We start from the raw sequence: 23,704 nt of genomic DNA on the forward strand, positions 1-23,704 counted from the left end.
AAGGGTGACGGTTTGGGGGTAAATCTCAAGAGACAGCCTTTAAGAAGGCCTGAAACCTACTATGTTCTAACAAGTTACTTGTATTGTATGACCCGTGTAAACGTTTAGTGCTAGTTTGTGACGCATCTTCGTACGGGGTCGGGTGTGTGTTACAGCAAACCAATGTATCAGGCAAACTGCAACCGGTTGCATATGCATCTCGAAATCTATCTAAGGCTGAAAAAGCCTACAATATGGTCGAGAAAGAGGCGTAAGCATGCATATACGGGGTTAAGAAAATGTACTTATACCTATTTGGACTCCGGTTCGAGCTTGAAACTGACCACAAATCGCTCATTTCACTGTTTCAGAAAGCAAAGGTATAAACACCAATGCTTCCTCCCTCATCCAAAGATGGGCACTAACATTGTCCGCTTATGACTATGTTATCCGCCACAGACCAGACACGGAGAACTGTGCTGATGCCCTCAGTCAGCTACCATTGCCCACCAGCGGGGTGGAAATGGCGCAACCCACAGACTTGCTTCTAGTTATGGTTGTTTTTGAGAGTGAGGGGTCACCCGTCACGGCTCGCCAGATCAGGACCTGGACTAGCCTGGACCCTGTGCTATCACTTGTAAAAAGTTGTGTCCTCAATGGGAGCTGGTCGGCTGTTCCCGGGGAAATGCAAGATGAAATTAAGCCGTTTCTCGATGTAAAGATGAAATGTCCATCCAGTCGAATTGTCTCTTATGGGGTAATCGCGTGGTTTTGCCAAAAAAAAGCAAGGAAACGTTTATACGTGACCTACACATTACCCGCCCAGGCATAGTCATGATGAAGGCTATCGCCAGGTCGCATGTTTGGTGGCCCGGCATTGACTCGGATTTGGAGTCAGGCGTACACCAATGTAACACTTGCTCACAGTTGATGTAAACGACGGTCATGGTCCCAAATGGGTTGCTGGCACTGTCTTGGACAAGGAGGGGAATAGAGTGTTTATTGTCAAACTACGTAATGGACAAACGTGCAGAAATCATTTAGATCAGACAAAACTGTGATTCACTGACAACCAGGAACAACTTGAAGAGGACATCACCATCATCAATCCACCAACACACACCCAACCAGCAATCGACCTCGCTGTCAATCAAGAGAATGAACCCACCATTCCCAACAATCCGGTCAGACCAGCCGTGCTGCAGTGCAGCAATGGCCCATGCCAGGGTTCGAACTCAGGCATTCAACCAGGGAGCGAAGGGCTCCGGACTGCCTCAACCTGTAAATAACTTGTATCAAAGACTTTTGGGGGGCGCGGGGGAAATGATGTTATGTATGTAAACATTATAACTGAGAAAGACTTGCCACCAGAGGGCGCACCTGCACATCTCATGCAACTGAGTGTAAAAGATTGACTGCCATGCTGCTTTGGCACTCTGGAGTTTTATTAAAGAGACTAAGGTCACATCAGTTTAAGCTTACAGTACTCAGTCTTGTGGAGTTATTCTAAACATAACAGTAATGACGTTGAATATCAAGGGGAGGTGGTTAGACTCTTGCTTGTTTGAGATAGTCATTACCTGGCACCTGTGTGGCGTGAATGTTACTTGCCACTTATAAGCCCAAACCTGAATGTCATCCAGGTCTTGCTGCATACAGATGTGGACTGCTTCATTATCTGAGGAGTTGCGAATGAAACTGAACACCGTGCAATGATCAGCGAACATCCCCAGTTCTGACCTTATGATGGAGGGACGGTCATTGATGAAACAGCTGAAGATGTTTGGGCCTAGGATACTGCCCTGAGGAACTCCTGCAGTGATGTTCTCAGCCTGAGATGATTGACTTCCAACAACCATCTTCCTTTATGCTAGGTATGACTCCAGCCAGAGCAGAGTTTTCCCCCTGATTCCCATTGACTTCAATATTACTAGGGCTTTATGATGCCACACTCGGTCAAATGTTGCCTTGATGTCGAGGGTAGTCACTTTCATCTCACTGCCGGAATTTAGCTCTTTTGTCCATATTTAGACCAAAGCTGTAATGACATCTGGAGCCGAATTGTCCTGGCAGAACACCAACCGAGCATTGGTGAGCAGGGTATAGGTGAGTAAGTGCTGCTTGATAGCACTGTCGATGACAGCTTTGATCAATTGGCTGATGATTGAGAGTAGACTGATGGGGCAGTAATTGGCTGGATTGGATTTGACCTGCTTTTGGTGGACAGAACATTCCTGGGCAGTTTTCCACATTGTCGGATAGATGCCAGTGGTGTAGCTGTACTGGAACAGCTTGGCTAGAGGCACAGCTAGTTTTGGAGCACAAGTTTTCAGTTTGACAGTCATGAAGTTGTCGGGGCCCATAGCCTTTGCTGTATCCAGTGCGCTTAGCCGCTTCCTGATATTGCGTGGAGTGAACCGAATTGAATGAAGAATGGCTTCTATGATGGTGGGAACCTCAGGAGGAGGCTGATATGGATTATCCACTCGGCACTTCTGGCTGAAGATGGCCTTGTCTTTTGCACTCACATGCTGGGCTCTGCTGTCATTGAGGATGGGAATATTCATGGACCCTCCTCCTCCCGTGAGTTGTTTAATTGTCCATCAGCATTCACGACTGGATGTGTCAGGACTGCAGAGCTTTGATCTGATCTGTTAATTGTGGGATTGCTTAGCTCTGCCTATAGCATGCTGCTTCCGCTGTTTAGCATGCATGTAGTCCTGTGTTGCTGCTTCCCCAGGTTGGCACCTCCTTTTCAGGTACACCTGGTGCTGCTCCTGGCATGCTCTTCTGCACTCCTCATTGAATCAGGGTTGGTCCCCTGGTTTGATGGTAATGATAGAGTGAGGGATACAGTGAGGTTACAGATTGTGGTGGAATGCAATTCTGCTGCTGCTGATGGCCCACAGCACCTCATGGATGCCCAGTTTTGAGCTGCTAGATCTGTTCTGAATCTATCCCATTTAGCATGGTGGTAGTGCCACACACTACGATGGAGGGTGTCCTCCGTGTGAAGGCAGGACTGCATCTCCACAATGACTGTGCAGTGGTCCCTGCTACCAATGCTGTGGGACAGATGCATCAGCGACAGGTAGATTGGTGAGGACAAGGTCAAGTAAACTTTTCCCTCATGTTGGTTCTCTCCCCACCTGTCACAGGTCCAGTCTGGCAGCTATGTCCTTCAGGACTCGGCCAGCTCGGTCAGTAGTGATGCTACCGAGCCACTCTTGGTGATGGATATTGAAGTCCCCCACCCAGAGTACATTCTGTGCCCTTGCTACTCTCAGTGCTTCTTCCAAGTGGTGTTCAACATGGAGGAGTACTGATTCATCAGCTGAGGGAGGGAGGGAGGGCGGTAGGTGGTAATCAGCCGGAGATTTCTTTGCCCGTTCTTGACCTGATTAATAGAACAGTCTGTGAGATATCCCAGTGTATTCTAAATAGCAGAACTGTGTGTGCTATATCATACTGTAATATATCCCAATGTAATCAATTTAACTGAATTGTCTGTGATATATTCTGGTGTAATATATATAACAGAGTTGTGTGTGATATATCCCAGTGTAATCTCTATAACAAAACTGTCAGTGATACTCCCAGTATAATGTATAGAACAGAACATTAATATACCCCAGTGCATTCTATATAAATTATCTGTGAGTGATATTTCCTGATGTAATTTATGTAACAGAACTGTGATATTCCTAGTGTAATCCATATAACAGAGCTGTGAGTGAGATAACCAATTGCAATCCATATAACAGAGCTGTGAGAGATATATCCCAGTGTAATCTATATAACAGGATGTTGAGTAATATATCCCACAACAATGTATGTAATAAAAAGAAAGCAACAAAGAAAGATTTATACACCTTTAACTACCTCAAGATATCCCAAAGCGCTATTACAGCCAATTATGTACTTTTGAAGTATTGTCACTGTTGTAATGTAGGAAATGTGACAACCAATTTGTGCACAGCAAGCTCCCACAACAGTGTTTTGATAATGACCAGATACTCTGTTTTAATGATGTTGATTGAAAGATAAATATTAGTCAGGACACCGGGGAGAATCGCCTGCTCTTCTTCAATATAGTGCCATGGGATCTTTTACATCCACCTGAGAGCAGACGGGGCCTCAGGTTAACGTCTTATAAGACACCTCTGCCAGTGCACTTCTGTCAGTGGAGCACTCCCTCAGCACTGCACTGGAGTGTCAGCCTAGATTTTCGTGTTACAAATCTCTGCAGTGGTACTCTAAACTCACAACCTTCTGACTCAGAAGTGAGAGTGCTACCAACTAAACTACAGCGGATAGAAAAGAGCAGAGTGCAAGATATCCCTGAATAAACAATATAAAAGAACTGTGCCTGATATACCATAGTGTAATCTATACAACAGAATGGTGAGGGATAAATCCCAGAATAACCTACATAAGTAAACTGAGTTATATATTCCAGTATAATCTGTTTAACATAACTGTGTGTGATATATCCCAGTGTCATTTATATCAAAACTGTATGTGATATTTCACAGTTTAATTTATATATGATATATACAAGTGTAATGCATATAACACAACAGGGTGTGAGATATCCCAGTGTAATCTACATGAGAAAATTTTGAGTTATATATAACCACATTATCTGTCTAAGAGAGCTCTGACAGATCTATGCTCATAATCTATATCAAAGTGCTGTGTGTGATATCATCATCATAGGCAGTCCCTCGCAATCGAGGAAGACTTTCTTCCACTCTAAAAGTGAGTTCTCAGGTGACTGAACAGTCCACTACAGGAATTACAGTCTCTGTCACAGGTGGGACAGACAGCGGTTGAAGGAAAGGGTGTGTGGGGAGTCTGGTTTGCCGCACGCTCCTTCCACTGCCTGCGCTTGATTTCTGCATGCTCTCAGCGACGAGACTCGAGGTGCTCAGTGCCCTCCCAGATGCACTTCCTCCACTTAGGTCGGTCTTTGGTCAGGGACTCCCAGGTGTCGGTGGGGATGTTGCATTTTATCAAGGAGGCTTTGAAATGTTTCCTCTGCCCAGTGTCATCGATATATCAGAACGTCCAATGATATATCCCATTGTAAAGTATTTAACAGAGCAGTGTGTGATATATCCTGGCGTAATCTATATAATTAACCACGGGTGATGTATCCTAACATAGTCTTTAATAACAGAATATCTTGGTACAATCTATATAACAGGGCTGTGAGTGATATATCCCAGAGTAATGTATACAGCAGAACAGCGAGTGACACAGCCCTGGGTAATCTATAAAACAGCTTTGAATCATATATCCCAGTGCAATCTACACAACAGATCTGTAAGTCATATATCTCTGTGTAATGTTTATAAGAGAGGGCCCGGAATTTACGGCCAGCAGCGAAGCGAAGGGGTTCGCTGCTGGCCCTGACGTACGCTTCACACAAGGATCTCGCGATCTCTGTTTTGAGAACTTCAGGTTTTCCAACGTTCAATTCATATCAATGGAGGCCAATGGGGATCCCCTTGTGCGAACTGCCATGACATCAACAGGCTGTCGAAGCAGTCAATCAAAATGCAGAATTCTCACAGACAGCGAACAAGTAAATGAGTAAGCTCTTAAAATTCTAACTTTTAAAAAATGTTAGAGAGTGCAAAAGAAAGATTGGGGCTCTTGCATGGGGAAATGGTAAACCTGAAATAATGATGCACAAACTCTTAAAAAATATATTTTTTTAATTCTCTGAAAAAATTTAATTTTTATTATAATGGATAAATTTCACACTACATAAAGTAAAAATGATTTTTTTCAAGCCCTTAATCTTTGTTTAGCAGTCAATATACCATTAAAACCCCAGTTACACCTAATCCCTTTGGGTCTAACTTTTAGTGGGGAATTTAACTGTGTAATTACTGCAGAAGAGCCAAAGTTTTCATTCGTTTCCATGATATGATGATTATACTGATTGCCAGCTCTGTGGGGGGAACGGGACGTGGTGGTGGGGGCACAGCACAGCCAGAGCAGTGACTGACAGACCACAACTTCAGGATTTCCGCGTTAGCCTGCGCTTGTGGCAAATCCCAAAGTTACGGACAGTTTCAAAGGCAGCATGACGGCGAACGCTGCCAGTTTGCTGTCATCCGGACAGCAAATTCGGGGCCTATGTGATATCTCCTGTGTAATCTCTGTAACAGAGCAATGTGCGATAAAATCCCATTGTAATCTGCGGTATTGTGTGTGATATATCCCAGTGTAATCTAAATAACAGAATTTTGAGGTACATATCCGAATGTAATCCATGTAACAGAATTCTGCGGGATATCTCCCAGTGTAATTTATATAACAGAACCGTGAATGATATCTCCCAATGTAATCTATACAACTGAACTGTCATATATCCTAATCTCATTTATATATTGTGGTGTAATCTATATATCTGAACAGTGAGTTGTATCACAGAGTACTCTATACAATAGCTATATCCCAATGTGATTTATATAACAGAACCATAAATTCTGTTACATATCTTCGTGCATAACATATAACAGAACTATATGAAATATACCACAGTGTAAAGTTTTTTTTAAATCGTAATTTTTATCATAATTGAGAAATGTGACACTCCACAAATATAAAAATTCATTTTTCAAGGCCAGAATGGTTGTTTAGCAGCCACACTGTTAAAATCCCAGTCACACCTATTCCAACAACGTCTAACTTTTAACGGGGTATTTAACAGCGATATTTCCACAGAAATGCCTAGGTTTTCATCAGTTTCACTGATTTCACTGATTACACGAATTGTCAGCTATAGTAGGGGCTGGGGTGGTGAGGGTGGATGGGGCGGGGGGGGGGGGGGTGGGGATGCGGGCAGAGGTGGGGATGGTCCCCAGTGCAGCCCTGTCAGAGCAGTGAATGAGTGTCCGCAATTTCAGGAGTTCCACGTTTACATGCGCATGTGCTACATCCTGAAGTTGCAGTCAGTTTCAAAGGGGTACTAACGGAGAACGCTGTTAGTTCGCCATCATTACCCACCACAAGTTCCGAGCCATTTATACACCTGTGTAATTGATACAACAGAACTGTGAGTGATAAATTCCAATGTAATCTATATAACAGAACTATGAGTGATATATCAAAGTGTATAACATATAACAGAACTGTGTGTGATATATCCATGATATATTTTATGTTACAGAATTGTGGATAATATATAGCAATGCGATCGATATAACAGAAATGTAAATTATATATCCCAGTTTAATCTATATGACAGCACTGAGTTATATATCCAAATGTAATCTTTGTCACAGAGCACAGAGTGTTATATCCCAGTGTAATCAATGTAACAGAACTGTGAGGGATATACGCAATATATCCCAGTGTAAGGTATATAACATAACTGTGAGATAACCCAGTGTATTCTGAATAACAGAGCTCGGTGTGTGAGATAACCCAGTGGATTCTGAATAATAGAGCTCGGTGTGCAAGAGATCCCAGTGTATTCTGAATAACAGACTCGGTGTGTGAGATAACTCAGTGTATTCTGAATAATAGAGCTCGGTGTGCAAGATATCCCAGTGTATTCTGAATAACAGAGCTCGGTGTGTGAGATAACTCAGTGTATTCTGAATAATAGAGCTCGGTGTGCAAGATATCCCAGTGTATTCTGAATAACAGAGCTCGGTGTGTGAGATAACCCAGTGTATTCTGAATAACAGAGCTCGGTGTGTGAGATATCAGTGTATTCTGAATAACAGAGCTCGGTGGGTGAGATAACCCAGTGTATCCTGAATAGTAGTGCTCGGTGCGTGAAATATCTCAGTGTATTCTGAATAGCAGAGCATTGTGTGTGATATCCCAGTGTAATCTATGTGACAAAACTTGGAGTTATATATTTAAATGTAATCTATGGGCCCGAACTTGGTCAAAGGCAAGGCCTACCCAAGTGCTGCCCAAAAGACCGCCAATGGCCACCGAGAGTACTTTGCCAGGAAGATTTCACTAAAAGTGGTGCAGTACTGCCCGGCGGCAAAATAACGGCTTACGCCATCAATCTGGGCAGCAGCGGGCGGGAACTCTCAATCTCAGCGGCAAAGGTTCTTGCTGCCCAAGTGCCGCCGAGGATGGAGTCGGGCCCAGGGAGGGTGGAAGACCTGAAAATAAAAATCATTAAAAAAACCACCAGAACACATTCAGGGGACCCCATCCAGGTAAGTCGCTGTAAATAATTTTTTTAAGATATTTTTTTGCAGGTCCTCGTACTTACCATCGGGGTTAGACCTGCCTCCTCGCAGTGGTCCTTCCCCCTACTGGTGCTGACTCCCACCTACACCAATCTGACATCTCGTCAGGTGGGAGGCCATTTGCACTACTTGGCCGCCAGCAGCCGTCAGTGGGCGGTTCCCGGTGTACACCCCTCCCGCTCGCTCCAGCCAAACTGGAAATTGGCACAGAGGGGAGACCGGAAGCAAAACTGGGCAGCAGTTGGCGGCAGTGGGCAGGAAGGTCACCAATATCGGGGCCTATATTACTGAGCTGTAAGTGATATATCCTAGTGTAATACATAATCAAACTGTGTGTGATATATCCCAGTGTTGTGTACATAACCGAACTGTGTGTGATATATCCCAGTGTTGTGTACATAACCGAACTGTGAGTGATATATCCCAGTGTTGTGTACATAACAGAACTGTGAGTGATATATCCCAGTGTTGTGTACATAACCGAACTGTGTGTGATATATCCCAGTGTTGTGTACATAACAGAACTGTGTGTGATATATCCCAGTGTTGTGTACATAACCGAACTGTGTGTGATATATCCCAGTGTTGTGTACATAACCGAACTGTGTGTGATATATCCCAGTGTTGTGTACATAACAGAACTGTGTGTGATATATCCCAGTGTTGTGTACATAACAGAACTGTGAGTGATATATCCCAGTGTTGTGTACATAACCGAACTGTGTGTGATATATCCCAGTGTTGTGTACATAACAGAACTGTGTGTGATATATCCCGGTGTTGTGTACATAACCGAACTGTGTGTGATATATCCCAGTGTTGTGTACATAACAGAACTGTGTGTGATATATCCCAGTGTTGTGTACATAACCGAACTGTGTGTGATATATCCCAGTGTTGTGTACATAACAGAACTGTGTGTGATATATCCCAGTGTTGTGTACACAACAGAACTGTGAGTGATATATCCCAGTTTAATCTGCATTACAGAGTTGTGTGTAATATATCTCGGTGTAATTTATAGTGTGAGTAATCTGTATAAGGTTTGGTCTTGTGTATTAGCGGATTGAGGGTTTTGTTCGAAAATATAAAGGTTTTATTAAGAATTTACAATATAGAAGTAAAAATGTCAAAATACAAGTGTACAATTGCATAACATCATAACTAAGACATTGAGAGACAACTTGGCAAAGTTGAACACCAACAATTTTATGAGGTGATCAATCTCGAATGGCCTTGTCATTATCCTATTCTACACCTATGCTTTAAGTCCAGCCTTGTATACATTATAAGCACCCTTAGCCTGGGTGCGGCGAAAACAGTGGCTCCCAGTAAATTGGGCGGGAGCGTCGCGGCAACGCGAACAGACAGCGCCCCGCTCAGCTGCACCCGGCGAATATGATGTCATCACCGTACGCCCCCTGTCTTCCCACCTGGAGTTTAGTCATGAGTTGGCTGGAGGAAAAATTTTAGTTGGTCATTGCTGTTTGTAGCTTACTACCACATAGGCAGACAGGCTGTCTGACAGTTTCAGTGATTTTCAGTTGAAGGAGTGTTATGGCTGTTAAGGGCAGATTTGAAACTGTTATGTCTTTAATACCCTTATGAATGACTCCACAAGGTCTAGTATTGTACTTGAGCTGTGCTGCCCACCATTTATTGTAACTCCAGAGTGAGGCACAAGCATGGTGGGCAGCCTTTTATACTGGGCCCTACACACCGATGCAGGTGACCCTCAGGTCTCCCACCGCAATGCCCTCTGGTGGCACACCTTATGTGACTATACCGTTAGTATACACGGTCTACATACATGACATCACTTTCCCCCAAGTCTTTAATGCAAATTGACTCGTACATTGACGGTGACCTGGACTTTGCTCTTCCTGGTTGACCATTGGAGGGTCACTTCTAGCTTGGGTTGGTTGGTAGCGAGATTTGTTGCCAGTGGCGGTCCCCGTGGTTTCTGGTTGAGAATCCATGACTACTCCATTCTCCCCCCGCACACAGAGGTCATGCTAATGGCCCGTTTCATCACATGGGTTTTATATTTACATCTTGGTACAATTGTTGGGTGGATTACAGTTGCGTTTCTTCTTGTGTGGTACATTTACATGATCAGTACAGGTATATCAGTACAGGTACACAAGGACAGTCTAGTTCCAGCAGGGCCGGATGAGATCCGGGTCGTCTGGTGGCGGCACAGCACCCCATGTTAGTGGGTCTGTGGGTGAGGTGAGCTCATTTTGCTCCTAGTGTCGGGCAGGCCCAAAGTCAGCTGATGTGTCTGTGACCTCCTTGTCCTTTTCGTTTGCACCGTGTCACTGCTGCTCCTTGGGAAGTGGTCTGAGCGAGTGAGCGTTTCGTCTAAGCGGCGGTGGTGCTGCCTTGTCTTGTCTAGCAGTTCGCGGGCGACTGATGTCTCGCTTTCCTTGAGGGCACCGTTGTGAACACTCTCTAGTTTGGGATCCTGGCTGGTCCAGTTCCCGTTCGGAGGAGCCGTTGTGGGTGACCCTTCGGTCTTGGGCATTGCCGTGGTGGTGAGTGGGTTTGTGGGCTGTGCCTTTTCCACCCGGGTGGTGTGCGACAGTAGCTGACTGCGAACATAGGCGCAGTTTATTGTTTCTGGCCCGTGGCGGTTCATGCCATCGGGTGCCTGCAATGTTAAACCGATCTGAGGCAGGGTATCACTACCGATGCCTCTGCTCTCCGGGAATCGTTTACTCTGCGGCTTGTCTACTTCTGTCAGTTGTGCTCATTATAGCTGGACTTTTACATTGGTTACCAATTTCAGGCAGTTCATTCAAAAATGGCAAGTTGCTGGCCTCCTTTAAAATAGCCTTACTACTTTTACCCCAATCATCTTTCTTGCGTGGAACCACATGTCGTTGCTCCATTAGCGCTGCACCTCGTGGTTTGGGCGCCATATTTTCCCTGTCCATGATGTCGACTGCCGCGAACTTCTTTCTCAGGGATTCTGCCACTGAAGCTGGGAAGACGCCCTCGGATCCAATCTTCCTCTCCAGGAGTCCTGTCACTGAAACCGGGAAGGTGCGTTTGGGTCGTTTCGGCCGGACATCGCCACGCAGTCGTGATGAGTGGTCTGTGCCTCGGGGGCTGCACGGATCTGCTCTCCAGTGCCTGGTCCAACCGAAGGTGGGGGCTTGCTCTGTCTCTGAGCACGGGGGACGTCAATCGCTGGAGGGATGAAGTCTTCCCAGTTCCAATGGATCTTCCCCATCCATCTTCTTCCAAGTAGCATTGGTCCATCACCTGAAACAATCCACAATGGTAAATTGTGCACAGCGCCATCATTGGATACACTTACATCCACAAAGACAGGGAGGTCTGTACGCTCTGCCCTGGGCAGTTTCACGTTCAACAGTTCTGCCTGTGAAAGGCGCCATTCTATTTACAGTACTTGCCGGGTTTGAGCCCTGAGAGTGAGTCATCATCTGCTATGAGCTGCAGCTTGAGGTCATGAACGCCTGGCTGATGGCCTTCTGCAGAGTGGCGATGGTTTCGGCAGTCAGTAGCCTGTGAAGAACGGCCTCATGACCGATGCCAATTACGAAGACGTCCCACAACGCATCGGCGAGGGATGCACTGAATTCACACGGTCCTGCCAGCCTCCTGAGGTCGGCAGCATACTTCGCGATTTCCTGGCCCTCGGAGCGACGGTGTGTCTAAAATTGATGCCTGGCCATGAGGATGTTCTCCTTTGGTTTGAGTTGGTCCCGAATTAGCACTTTCAACTCCTCGTATGACTTGGTTGTTGTTTTCTCTAGTGCACGCAAGTCCCTGACAAGGTCGTAGACCGCGGACCCACAACTGGTCAACAGGATAGCTCTGCGCTTAGCTGCATAGTGTGACCGGATCATCGCCTACCAGGTTATTTGCTACGAAATATTGGTTGAGCTGCTCCATAAATGCTTCCTAATCTTCCGAGAACTTTTCTAATGCACCAATATTAGTCATGTTTGTGTGAACGTTCATTATCTCGTCGCCAGTTGTTATGTCTTTAATGAATGACTCCATGAGGTCTAGTATTGTACTTGAGCTGTTATGACCTTCATCCCATTTATTGTAACTCCAGAGTGAGGCACAAGCATAGTGGGCAGCCTTTTATACTGGGCCCTGCACACCTATGCAGGTGACCCTCAGGTTCCCCACCGCTGTGCCCTCTGGTGGCACACCTTCTGTGACTATACAGTTAGTATACATGGTCTACATACAGGTCAGAAATAACAACATTTATATCATTTTATGGTGGTTGTATTGGCATTCGATGTCACCATCGGAGGCAACTTAGGCAGAGAGAAAGGCAGAGAGAACGATGGCAAAATGTGGTCAGAGGGACGAGGCCCAACAGGACTGTCAAAAGGAGACCTTACCCTGTCATCTTGGTCAACCGTTGCCACTGGATCAAAACCTTGCTCTGTCAAGCCCATGTGGTGGCTGGTGTACAACGGACAGCGGTAAAGGATGTAGTTTGGCATACATACCCTCCCCAGGTATTCGGGCAGCAGTTCTCCTACATCAGTTTCACTGAGGAGCAGTGTTTGTGAAGGCTACGTTTCAGGAAGGCCATGGTCACAGAGCTCTACCATCGCCTGCAACCAGACCTCGAGCCTCAGATCAGGGTGAGGACGGCTCTCTCAGTGGCAGTCAAGGTCACCATCGCGCTTAATTTCTACGCCAGCGGATCCTTCCAGTGTGCAACAGGAGACATCTCCATGATCTCCCAGTTTGCCGTCCATTGCTGCATCCGTGAGGTCGCAGATGCTCTGTACAGAAGGAGGAGGGACTACATCCCCTTCCTCATGAGCAAAGAGAAGCAGCACGGGCGTGCATGTGGCTTTGCCAGGATAGCGGGCTTCCCCATGGTGCAGGGTGCCACTGACTGCACCCACGTCGCCTTGAGGGCACCGCTTCATAATCCTGAACTCTTCCATAACTGCAAAGGCTTCCACTCACTGAATGTCCGTTGGTGTGCGACCACCCACGCAGAATTCTCAGCGTCAATGCCCGCTATCCTGGTAGCTGCCACAATGCATTCATCCTGCGCCAGACTGTGCCAGCTCTGTTCCAGCCATCATATCGAACTCGCGGCTATCTGGTCGGAGACAAGGGCTATCCACTCTCCACCTGGCTCATGACTCCCCTTTGCTGCCCAGCACTCATATAATGAGAGCCAGGCCACCAACAGGGGCATCATTGAGCAGACTATCGAAGTGCTCACGCAACGGTTCCACTACCTTCATCGCTCGGGAGTCCTGCAGTACTCGACAGTGCGAATGTCCTTTTTCATCATCATCTGCTGCATGCTGCACTACCTGGCCATCATAAGAGTGCTGCCATTGCCTCAGGTGGAGGATGAGGAGGAGCAGCAATACCAGCAATGGGGGAGGCAGCCACTCATTGGCAATTCTGCAAAGGTGGTCTGCCACCATCTCATCAGATTTCAGTTCCAATGAATTCCAACTCACTTCCCAGTTCCTCTGATTGTCCCCATCAGCACATCTATTTCCCCTTTCATACCACAGCCCCAAAACTGAAGTGAGAGACACCACCAAAGATGCAACATTCCAATTAAAATATATCTCTTAACATTTAACAGTATCATAACAAATATATTTAACAATCACCCTTGTGCAATTCCTCATATCCCCTCGTAACACTCGGTTTAACTATTCTACAGCTCCTCACTAAATGATCTATTTTAAAGAATAATCTCTTTAACTGAGACAAACCCTGAAAACAATAAGCGAGAGTCTTGCTCACTACCTAATCTTACAAGGTTTCTCTCTCTCTCTCTGTATGTCGGAGCGAGTGGCGAGCAGCCTGTTTTGAAATTAACCCTTTCACCCTCACACACAGATGTACATTGGGAATTTCCAACTCCAAGTCCTCTTTTTTGTTTTTCCCTCAGGTTGGGAAGGTTTATAATGTTCAAACTCATCATCTAATGGTAAAATTACATTTCAAACCTCATCAAACTCATAGCTTAGGAATGCCCAATCGGAGCCTGTCTTGTCCTCCTCAACCTGCTCATCATTGTCGTCCATAGCCAGAAATGGATTATAAGAATGATGCAATGTATCCTTCCCATATCCTGTCCCTGCCATTTCTTTATCTGGTTAATATGTACCCACCTATCCCTTATATCATCATGTACACATTACTTCACAATCTGTCTATTATCAAGTAGGGTCCTTCAAATCTTTTTGCTAACTTTCCTGTGACCTTGTTCAGTTTCACCATCTCCTTGTCCCCACTTCCAGACCTTTAAAGGTAAGGGCTAGGGTTGTGCGGCACTAACTATTGTGGCCAATGGATAGGGTGGAATGTAGTTGTACCTGTTGTACATGAGCATGTAACCACTCCAGATATGTGTCCATGGTCACCCTCTCATGTGGAGATCCGGAAAGGATACTGCCTAGCCAAAGCTTTGGCAATCGCATCCAGTACATGACCTCAAACAGAGTATGTATTGTTGCCCAGGAGGGGGTACCTTGAATTGCCATCAAAATGAGAGACAGTACAACATCCCAATTCTTTCCAGCCTCTCCCACTGCCCTGATAACTCACTGTTTTAGGGTGCGGTTCATATGCTCAACCATCCGAGCTGCCTGAGGGTTATATGGAAAGTGACATTGTTGTCTAATTCATAGGAGCTTTCATGTCTCCTGACCTGTGAGTCGAGTCCCTTGATCTGACTCAATTGTGTTTGGCAGTCCCCAGCCAGTGAAAACATGCTCAATAAGTCCCATTGTAGTTTGTGTCGCAGTGGCTTGTCTCACACGGATCGCCTCAACCCATTGAGAGAAACAGCCAATTATAACCAAGGTGTACTGGGTCCCTTCCGAGTCACCTGAAACAGCCCAATGTAATCAATCTGCAAATTCCCCCATGGGCCATCAGATGCTGGGGCTGTTTTAACTCTGGGCGTGGGGTCACACTGGGCACACGTCATGCAGTCATTAAAAGTGGCATTCACGGTCTAATCCATACAAGGCATCCTTCTGGTGCCTAAAGATGTGGGCACAACAGACCACCTCATCATGCAGTGACTGTGGGACCACCTGTTTGCTCTGATCAAACAACATGTTACTCTGGACTGTAAAATTGTTGTTTCTGGTAAAGGCATCTTTGGGCTTGGGCCCTCACCTTTGATGGCCACTTGGACTGATTTAATCCGAGGGCCCTCACTCTGCACCCCTGCAAGTTCTGAAAGGGGCTGTTTCACTTTCAACTTCATATATCTGGTCCTGCAAAGCTACGAGTGGCTCCCACACTTTTAGGGCAATCTCGAACCTCTTGGCTAGCTGATCTGCCTTGCCATTCTCACTGTCCCAGAGGGCGATTTTAGACAACCCCAAAGGACTATTGCCTCCTCTCAACCTCTGACAGAATCTATTGGATCAGCCCTACCGAAGGCAACGACTTACCGTCTGTGGACGTATATCCCTTTTATTCCAAATCGGTAGGTAGTCAATTGAAGGCAAACAGGTGAAATGACTGTCGGAGGATATAGAGAGAGGTTCCTTCAACACCGACATCTGTAATACACCAGCTGCTGCTGCCAGCACTGCCTGTTGGGTGGAGCGATCTCCCTTTAACAACACTGATTTTTCAATCCTCCACTTGGAACATAAATCCCAAACCTTGCTATCGATCATCCTGGAGTGAGGTGACTAGATCCATCCACAAAAAGAAATGTGACACCCTCTATAGGCTCGGGACGAAGGGTGTTACGCTGGGCTCAGGGATGGTTGTAGCACAGTCGGGTAGCTTTCCAGGTAGCAAGACCCATGCCCTCAAATACAAAGGAGTGCGGACATGCTGGACCTCTAAGTTTCTCTCCTGCAGTGCTAATGTCCACCTTGCTACACATCTATTAGAAATGGACCCATTCTTGTGGACTCCTAATAACAATAATTCCACAGGGGTGTGAACAGTCAAATAAATGATCTTATCCAGACCCGTAACATAAGAACGTAAGAACCTAAGAAATAGGAGCAGGAGCAGGCCATTTGGTCCTTCAAGCCTGCTCCGCCATTCAATCAGATCATGGCTGATCTTCTATCTCAACTCCACCTTCCTGTACTATCCCCATAGCCCTTGGTTTCCTTTAATATCCAAAAATCTCTGTCTTGAATATACTCAACGACTAAGCATCCACAGCTCTCTGGAGTAGAGAATTCCAAAGATTCATGACACTTTGAGTGAAGAAGTTTCTCCTCATCTCAGTCCTAAATGGCTGACCTCCTATTCTGAGACTGTGACCCCTGGTTCTGGATTCCGTACCTGTATATTTTGCCCAGATGTTCTGGCTTACTCCTTATCCAAGTCACCTGAACCAAACTCTCAATATTGCCTATCGTCTGATGTTTATGTATTGACCCCACTGGCAAACCTGCCTCAATCTATAGATTTCATCATTCCCTCTAGGAGGGGATCCCCAGATGCGTGTACAGGACACTTGTGCGGTGACTAAAAATCTTTTCAGGTGTCTTCCAACCAGAACAGTAACATTGCGTCTTTTTACGCCGTGTACTGCAGTTGTTCAAGGGATCGCTCCAACCTTCTCGAGACCTCATCGGCAGGAGTGAGAATCTCCCTCCTTCTGTAGTGATGTTGGCTGTGGGGGGGGGGGGAGGGGGGGTCTATCCCCTCCTGCTGTGGGGGTGTCAGGCTGGCCTATCCCCTCCTGCTGTGGGGGTGTCAGGGCGGGTTTATCCTCTCTTGCTGTGGGGGTGTCAGGCTGGTCTATCCCCTCCTGCTGTGGGGGTGTCAGGGCGGGTTTATCCTCTCTTGCTGTGGGGGTGTCAGGCTGGTCTATCCCCTCATGCTGTGGGGGTGTCAGGGTGGGTTTATCCTCTCTTGCTGTGGGGGTGTCGGGCTGATCTATCCCCTCCTGCTGTGGGGGTGTCGGGACGGGTCTATCCCCTCCTGCTGTGGGGGTGTCAGGCTGGTCTATCCCCTCCTGCTGTGGGGGTGTCAGGGCGGGTTTATCCTCTCTTGCTGTGGGGGTGTCAGGCTGGTCTATCCCCTCCTGCTGTGGGGGTGTCAGGGCGGGTTTATCCTCTCTTGCTGTGGGGGTGTCAGGCTGGTCTATCCCCTCCTGCTGTGGGGGTGTCGGGACGGGTCTATCCTCTCCTGCTGTGGGGGTGTCAGACTGGTCTATCCCCTCCTGCTGTGGGGGTGTCAGGGCGGGTTTATCCTCTCTTGCTGTGGGGGTGTCAGGCTGGTCTATCCCCTCCTGCTGTGGGGGTGTCAGGGCGGGTTTATCCTCTCTTGCTGTGGGGGTGTCAGGCTGGTCTATCCCCTCCTGCTGTGAGGGTGTCGGGCTGATCTATCCCCTCTTGCTGTGAGGGTGTCGGGCTGATCTATCCCCTCCTGCTGTGAGGGTGTCGGGCTAGTCTATCCCCTCCTGCATCATCTTGGAACTGCAATTCCTTTCATAGCATTCAGAGTGTAATGGGCTCCTGATCCCTAAGGGGACTTGGCAGGCATTTAGTTAGCCATTCGCGCCTCCCCCACCCTTATCCTCATTGTCCTAGTGGGGCAGAAGTGGGGCATATGCTGTTTCCTTCCACACCGCCAATATTCTATTACCCCTCCTTGTCGTCTGAAGTTCCCCTCATTTTTCCACAATTGCTGGTGGTCTGTACTCTCCTGTACCATATGCCCCTTTCTGTCCCCACTTTGTTCATATTTCCTATCCACCCAGCAAGAACCTGTGCCTCGGTATGCCAGTCACTGCTGGGGTCATATAAACAGAAGAACATAAGAATTAGGAACAGGAGTAGGCCATGTAGCCCCTCGAGCCTGCTCCGCCATTCAAAAAGATCATGGCTGATCTGGCCGTGGACTCAGCTCCACTTACCCGCCCCCTCCCTGTAAGCCTTAATTCCCGATTGGTTAAAAATCTATCTATCTGTGATTTGAATACATTCAATGAGCTAGCCTCAACTGCTTCCTTGGGCAGAGAATTCCACAGATTCACAATTCCTTCTCAATTCGGTTTTAAATTGGCTCCCCCGTATTTTGAGGCTGTGTCCCTTAGTTTTAGTCTCCCCGACCAGTGGAAACAACCTCTCTGCCTCTATCTTGTCTATCCCTTTCATTATTTTAAATGTTTCGATAAGATCACCCTTCATCCTTCTGAATTTCAACGAGTAAAGACCCAGTCTACTCAATCTATCATCACAAGGTAACCCCCTCATCTCCGGAATCAGCCGAGTGAATCGTCTCTGTACCCCCTCCAAAGCTAGTATATCCTTCCTTAAGCAAGGTGACCAAAACTGCACACAGTACTCCAGGTGCGGCCTCACCAATACCTTGTACAATTGCAGCAGGACCTCCCTGCTTTTGTACTCCATCCCTCTCGCAATGAAGGCCAACATTCCATTCACCTTCCTGATTACCTGTTGCACCTTCAAACTAACTTTTTGGGATTCATGCACAAGGACCCCCAGGTCCCTCTGCACCGCAGCATGTTGTAATTTCTCCCCATTCAAATAATATTCCCTTTTACTGTTTTTTTCAAAGGTGGATGACCTCACATCTTCCGACATTGTATTCCATCTGCCAAACCTTAGCCCATTCGCTTAACCTATCTAAATCTCTTTGCAGTCTCTCTGTGTCCTCTACACAACCCACTTTCCCACTTACCTTTGTGTCATCTGCAAATTTTGTTACACTACACTCTGTCCCCTCTTCCAGGTCATCTATGTATATTGTAAACAGTTGAGGCCCCAGCACCGATCCCTGTGGCACACCACTAACCACCGATTTCCAACCCAAAAAGGACCCATTTATCCCGACTCTCTGCTTTCTGTTAGCCAGCCAATTCTCGATCCATGCTAATACATTTCCTCTGACTCCGCATACCTTTGTCTTCTGCAGTAACCTTTTGTGTGGCACCTTATCGAATGCTTTTTGGAAATCTAAATACACCACATCCATCGGTACACCTCTATCCACCATACTCATTATATCCTCAAAGAATTCCAGTAAATTAGTTAAACATGATTTCCCCTTCATGAATCCATGTTGTGTCTGCTTGATTGCACTATTCCTATCTAGATGTCCCGCTATTTCTTCCTTAATGATAGTTTCAAGCATTTTCCCCACTGCAGATGTTAAACTAACCGGCCTATAGTTACCTGCCTTTTGTCTGCCCCCTTTTTTAAACAGAGGCGTTACATTAGCTGCTTTCCAATCCACTGGTACCTCCCCAGAGTCCAGAGAATTTTGATAGATTATAACGAATGCATCTGCTATAACTTCCGCCATCTCTTTTAATACCCTGGGATGCATTTAATCAGGACCAGGGGACTTGTCTACCTTGAGTCCCATTAGCCTGTCCAGCACTACCTCCCGAGTGATAGTGATTGTCTCAAGGTCCTCCCCACATTCCCGTGACCAGCAGTTTTTGGCATGGGTTTTGTGTCTTCCACTGTGAAGACCGAAGCAAAATAATTGTTTAAGGTCTCAGCCATTTCCACATTTACCATTATTTAATCCCTTTTCTCATCTTCTAAGGGACCAACATTTACTTTAGTCACTCTTTTCCGTTTTATATATCGGTAAAAGCTTTTACTATCTGTTTTTATGTTTTGCGCAAGTTTACTTTCGTAATCTATCTTTGCTTTCTTTATTGCTTACTTCGTCATTCTTTGCTGTCGTTTAAAATGTTCCCAATCTTCTAGTTTCCCACTAACCTTGGCCACCTTATACGCATTGGTTTTTAATTTGATACTCTCCTTTATTTCCTTGGTTATCCACGGCTGGTTATCTCTTCTCTTACCGCCCTTCTTTTTCACTGGAATATATTTTTGTTGAGCACTATGAAAGAGCTCCTTAAAAGTCCTCCACTGTTCCTCAATTGTGCCACCGTTTAGTCTGTGTTCCCAGTCTACTTTAGCTAACTCTGCCCTCATCCCACTGTAGTCCCCTTTGTTTAAGCATAGTACGCTCGTTTGAGACACTACGTCCTCACCCTCAATCTGTATTACAAATTCAACCATACTGTAATCACTCATTCCGAGAGGATCTTTTACTAGGAGATCGTTTATTATTCCTGTCTCATTACACAGGACCAGATCTAAGATAGCTTGCTCCCTTGTAGGTTCTGTAACATACTGTTCTAAGAAATAATCCCGTATGCATTCTATGAATTCCTCCTCAAGGCTACCCCGTGCGATTTGATTTGACCAATCGATATGTAGGTTAAAATCCCCCATGATTACTGCCATTCCTTTTTCACATGCCTCCATTATTCCCTTGATTATTGTCCGCCCCACCGTGAAGTTATTATTTGGGGGCCTATAAACTACGGCCACCAGTGACTTTTTCCCCTTACTATCTCTAATCTCCACCCACAATGATAGGTCACCAATTGCATTGTACAACTGCCCACAACCTCCCATAATCGCCCCCAACCACCTTCGCAGCCCAATCCCTGGGGGCCCAAGTGTGGGGAAGTGGTCCATGGGGTCCGATGGTGAACACAGGCTGAAACTGATCCCACAGACCACGGCCAAAGCCTGGGGCAGCTCCACTTTCTCTTGCTTACAGCCCATCATTGCTCACAGAGCAGCCTGCCCTCCACTATCTCCTCTCCCTACTGCTTTCCAGACCGCGGCTGCAGTATCCACTCATCCCTGCCTGCCTTCCTGTATCCCTCCACAGACACATGCATCGCAGTACCTCGAGGCTACAGGCACGGAGTATCATTCACACCTGCTCTCTCTCTCCTCACAGTCCTTCAGTTCCGCACTTTGATCCCTCGCTGCTATTGAAGTTCCTGGGTCCTCCCTTCCTATTATTTGGAGAATAGTTGTGACTAATTCCTGTCATTGCCGATCTGTATGTGGGATCCCTCTGGTTTGCCTCACCTTCCCTGCAGGGTTCTATGCTGTGCCCTATGGGGGCTGGACTCTGTCCTGGCCCACAATTCTCTCCACGGCCCGTTTGACCCAACATGTGGGGCCATTCTGGGTATCGGGTCCCTCGGGCCTCAATCACCATGGTGATCTCTGGCCTGGTCCCTGTCCCAGTAATGCTCCACCCTTTCTGCCAGGTCATCCCAGTCTGTACCTTCATCCCCACTCCCATCTCCCCCAGTCACACTGCACTGACTGATCACCTGAAACATCCCCTCTGGGACTTTAGTTATTGAAGCTTTTCTATCTCTTCCTCACATTGATCATGACGGGGCCCCTGTAGGTTCGTCTCTTCTTCCTTTCTCATAATGTGGGCCATGGTTTTAGTGGCTGCAGTCAATTCACTGACCTTAACCTTTGCTTTCTCTCGCTGGTGTTTAGGTCCCTCTGACTCTGAGGAGCTTCGTGTGTCTTGCTTGCTACCTGCGGCTGCATGTCTGGCCCTGTTCCTTCAACAGGCCTGGATATTGCCTTTTTTCACTGTCATTCTTGTTATACTCCTCCTCATCCTTCTGTGCTTTATCCTTATTTGATTCTCAACCTGAACTGCCTCCAATTTGTCCCTTATCACCCCACCTCATGAAGCTGAAACAGCAGTACTCCTGTTTTCCAATCATTACCCTTGAGCTTCTTTTCCTTAGTTCACTCCTTTATTTTTTTTCTCAACTTCACACAAAGTCTGAAAGTTTTTAAGTAATAAAGCACAAATTTCTAGTTCCTTTGAGATATACATCTTTGTTTTGTTTGCCAGACTGGTTACCTACTGTCCTCCCATCTTCCTGCAACTATCAACCCCATCTGCCATGGCTAAACAAACTTATATTTTGGTATATATTTTTTAAATTGTGAGTTTGTTCGAGGATATCTCACCATGTTAAACAGTCCACCACGGTATCACCCTTGGACCATTGTACTGGTCTCTCACGACCCAAACACGTAATGTGAACTTTGCCCGTGAACAGGTACAATAACCCAAATACTTTGTACAAAGCTGCACCTCAGTGACCCATGTTGGACATCAAAATGTGAGCAATCTGTGAAAGTTTTGTCTCATGTATTAAGAGACTCGAAGGTTTTGTTCCAGAGTATAAAGGTTTTATTAAGCAGTTACAATACAATATGTTGAAATAAATGTGTACAATTATATAATATACTGAATAAAACGTTGAGGTACAACTGGCAAGGCATAACAGCAACATGGTTCAAGGTTATCAATCTGGAGTGTTCCTGTGATAATACTTGAGCCGTCCAGTCTCGTGCCGAGAATATTCTAATGGCCTGGAAATTGCGGTCGGAGGCTTTCCGCGGGCAATTGCCTCCGACCTGAAACATTTCTACGAATCTACCTGGTGGTCCCGGAGGTGCCCTGGATTGCGTTGGGGAGACCTTCTCTTCCCGCGCTGCGAAGCACGCTCCCGTCCTCCAGGTTCCAACGCAGAAGGTACAGTCACGTGTGACTGCTCAGCCAATCAGCTACAGTATTCCACAGCTTTCCATTAATAGCAATGGGAACTCCATATCTGCAAGCTCTCAGTGCTGTTAATGAGAAAGAAACACAAACACATTAATAAAAAATAAAAAACAGACCTTACATAATTAAAATTACTTGAAATTAAAGTTAATAAATGCCTTAGAAAAAAACTATATTTTTCCAATTTTTTTTTAAGTTTTGTAATTCGGGTTAAAAATAAAATTACCTTAGGGTGGGCAGAGTTTTTAACTATAAAATGAGTTTATTGAATTTAATGTAATTATATTTGTGTAGGTTTTTAAACACTTATGCCTGTAAAAGTAAGCTATGCGCCTGCTTTTATCAGGCGCAAGAGTTTTCAGGACATTTGTTGGGCAAGATATGCCCTTGCAAATGTCCTCGCTCCCGAGATGCGGATCATCTGTCAAGCTCCAGCTTGCGGATCGGAAAAGCCGGTTTTCAGCGCATGCGCATTGTGCGCTGAAAACCAACTTTTCCGATGTCTTCCCGGATCTGTGGACACTCCGTACGGACCCAGGGAGACTGGGATTTCTGGGCCAATATCTATGCTTTAAGTCCAGCTTTATGTGCATTATAAGCACCCTTAGTCCTGTGGACGTTGAGTGACCTGGAGGTCTCCCATCAATCGTTTTCATTGTTTATAGGCCAGCAGCCATCTGTTTCATTCCAGATAACATACAATGCCTGAGACCACGGGCCTCACTTAGATCATCCTATAAACTTAAGAATGGAGAGCGGGTCCCCAATATAGGCAGGGACAGATTTCCTGAGCTGGTGGCTGTCCACTCTCTGTTTCGCTTCTGTTAAACTTGGAACTTTCGATTTTTAACATTTTAACATCTAACCTGACCCCAACCCAAATTACTCCTAGGGTTTCTCATTATATGGGATTCATCAAGTGTGCACTAACTAACCACGGTTTAGACAATTTTTAGCTGAAGGATTGCTGCTGCTAACAATACAGAGAGTGACAGCCTAATTCTTTAGAAAGCATGCAAAATGCTTTCCTTATTATATAACAGAACTGTGTGTGATATATCCCAATG

At 46.1% G+C, this 23,704-nt stretch overlaps 1 protein-coding gene across 1 annotated transcript in view; it reads left to right on the forward strand.

Annotated features, from left to right (window-relative positions):
- Window positions 1–23,704, forward strand: part of LOC139262233 (fibroblast growth factor 18-like) — a 1,004,089-nt gene that overhangs the window by 960,650 nt on the left and 19,735 nt on the right. The gene's annotated exons all lie outside the window — the stretch shown is intronic.

The sequence above is a fragment of the Pristiophorus japonicus genome, chromosome 4 (genome assembly GCF_044704955.1).
Source record: "Pristiophorus japonicus isolate sPriJap1 chromosome 4, sPriJap1.hap1, whole genome shotgun sequence".
Taxonomy (NCBI): domain Eukaryota; kingdom Metazoa; phylum Chordata; class Chondrichthyes; family Pristiophoridae; genus Pristiophorus; species Pristiophorus japonicus.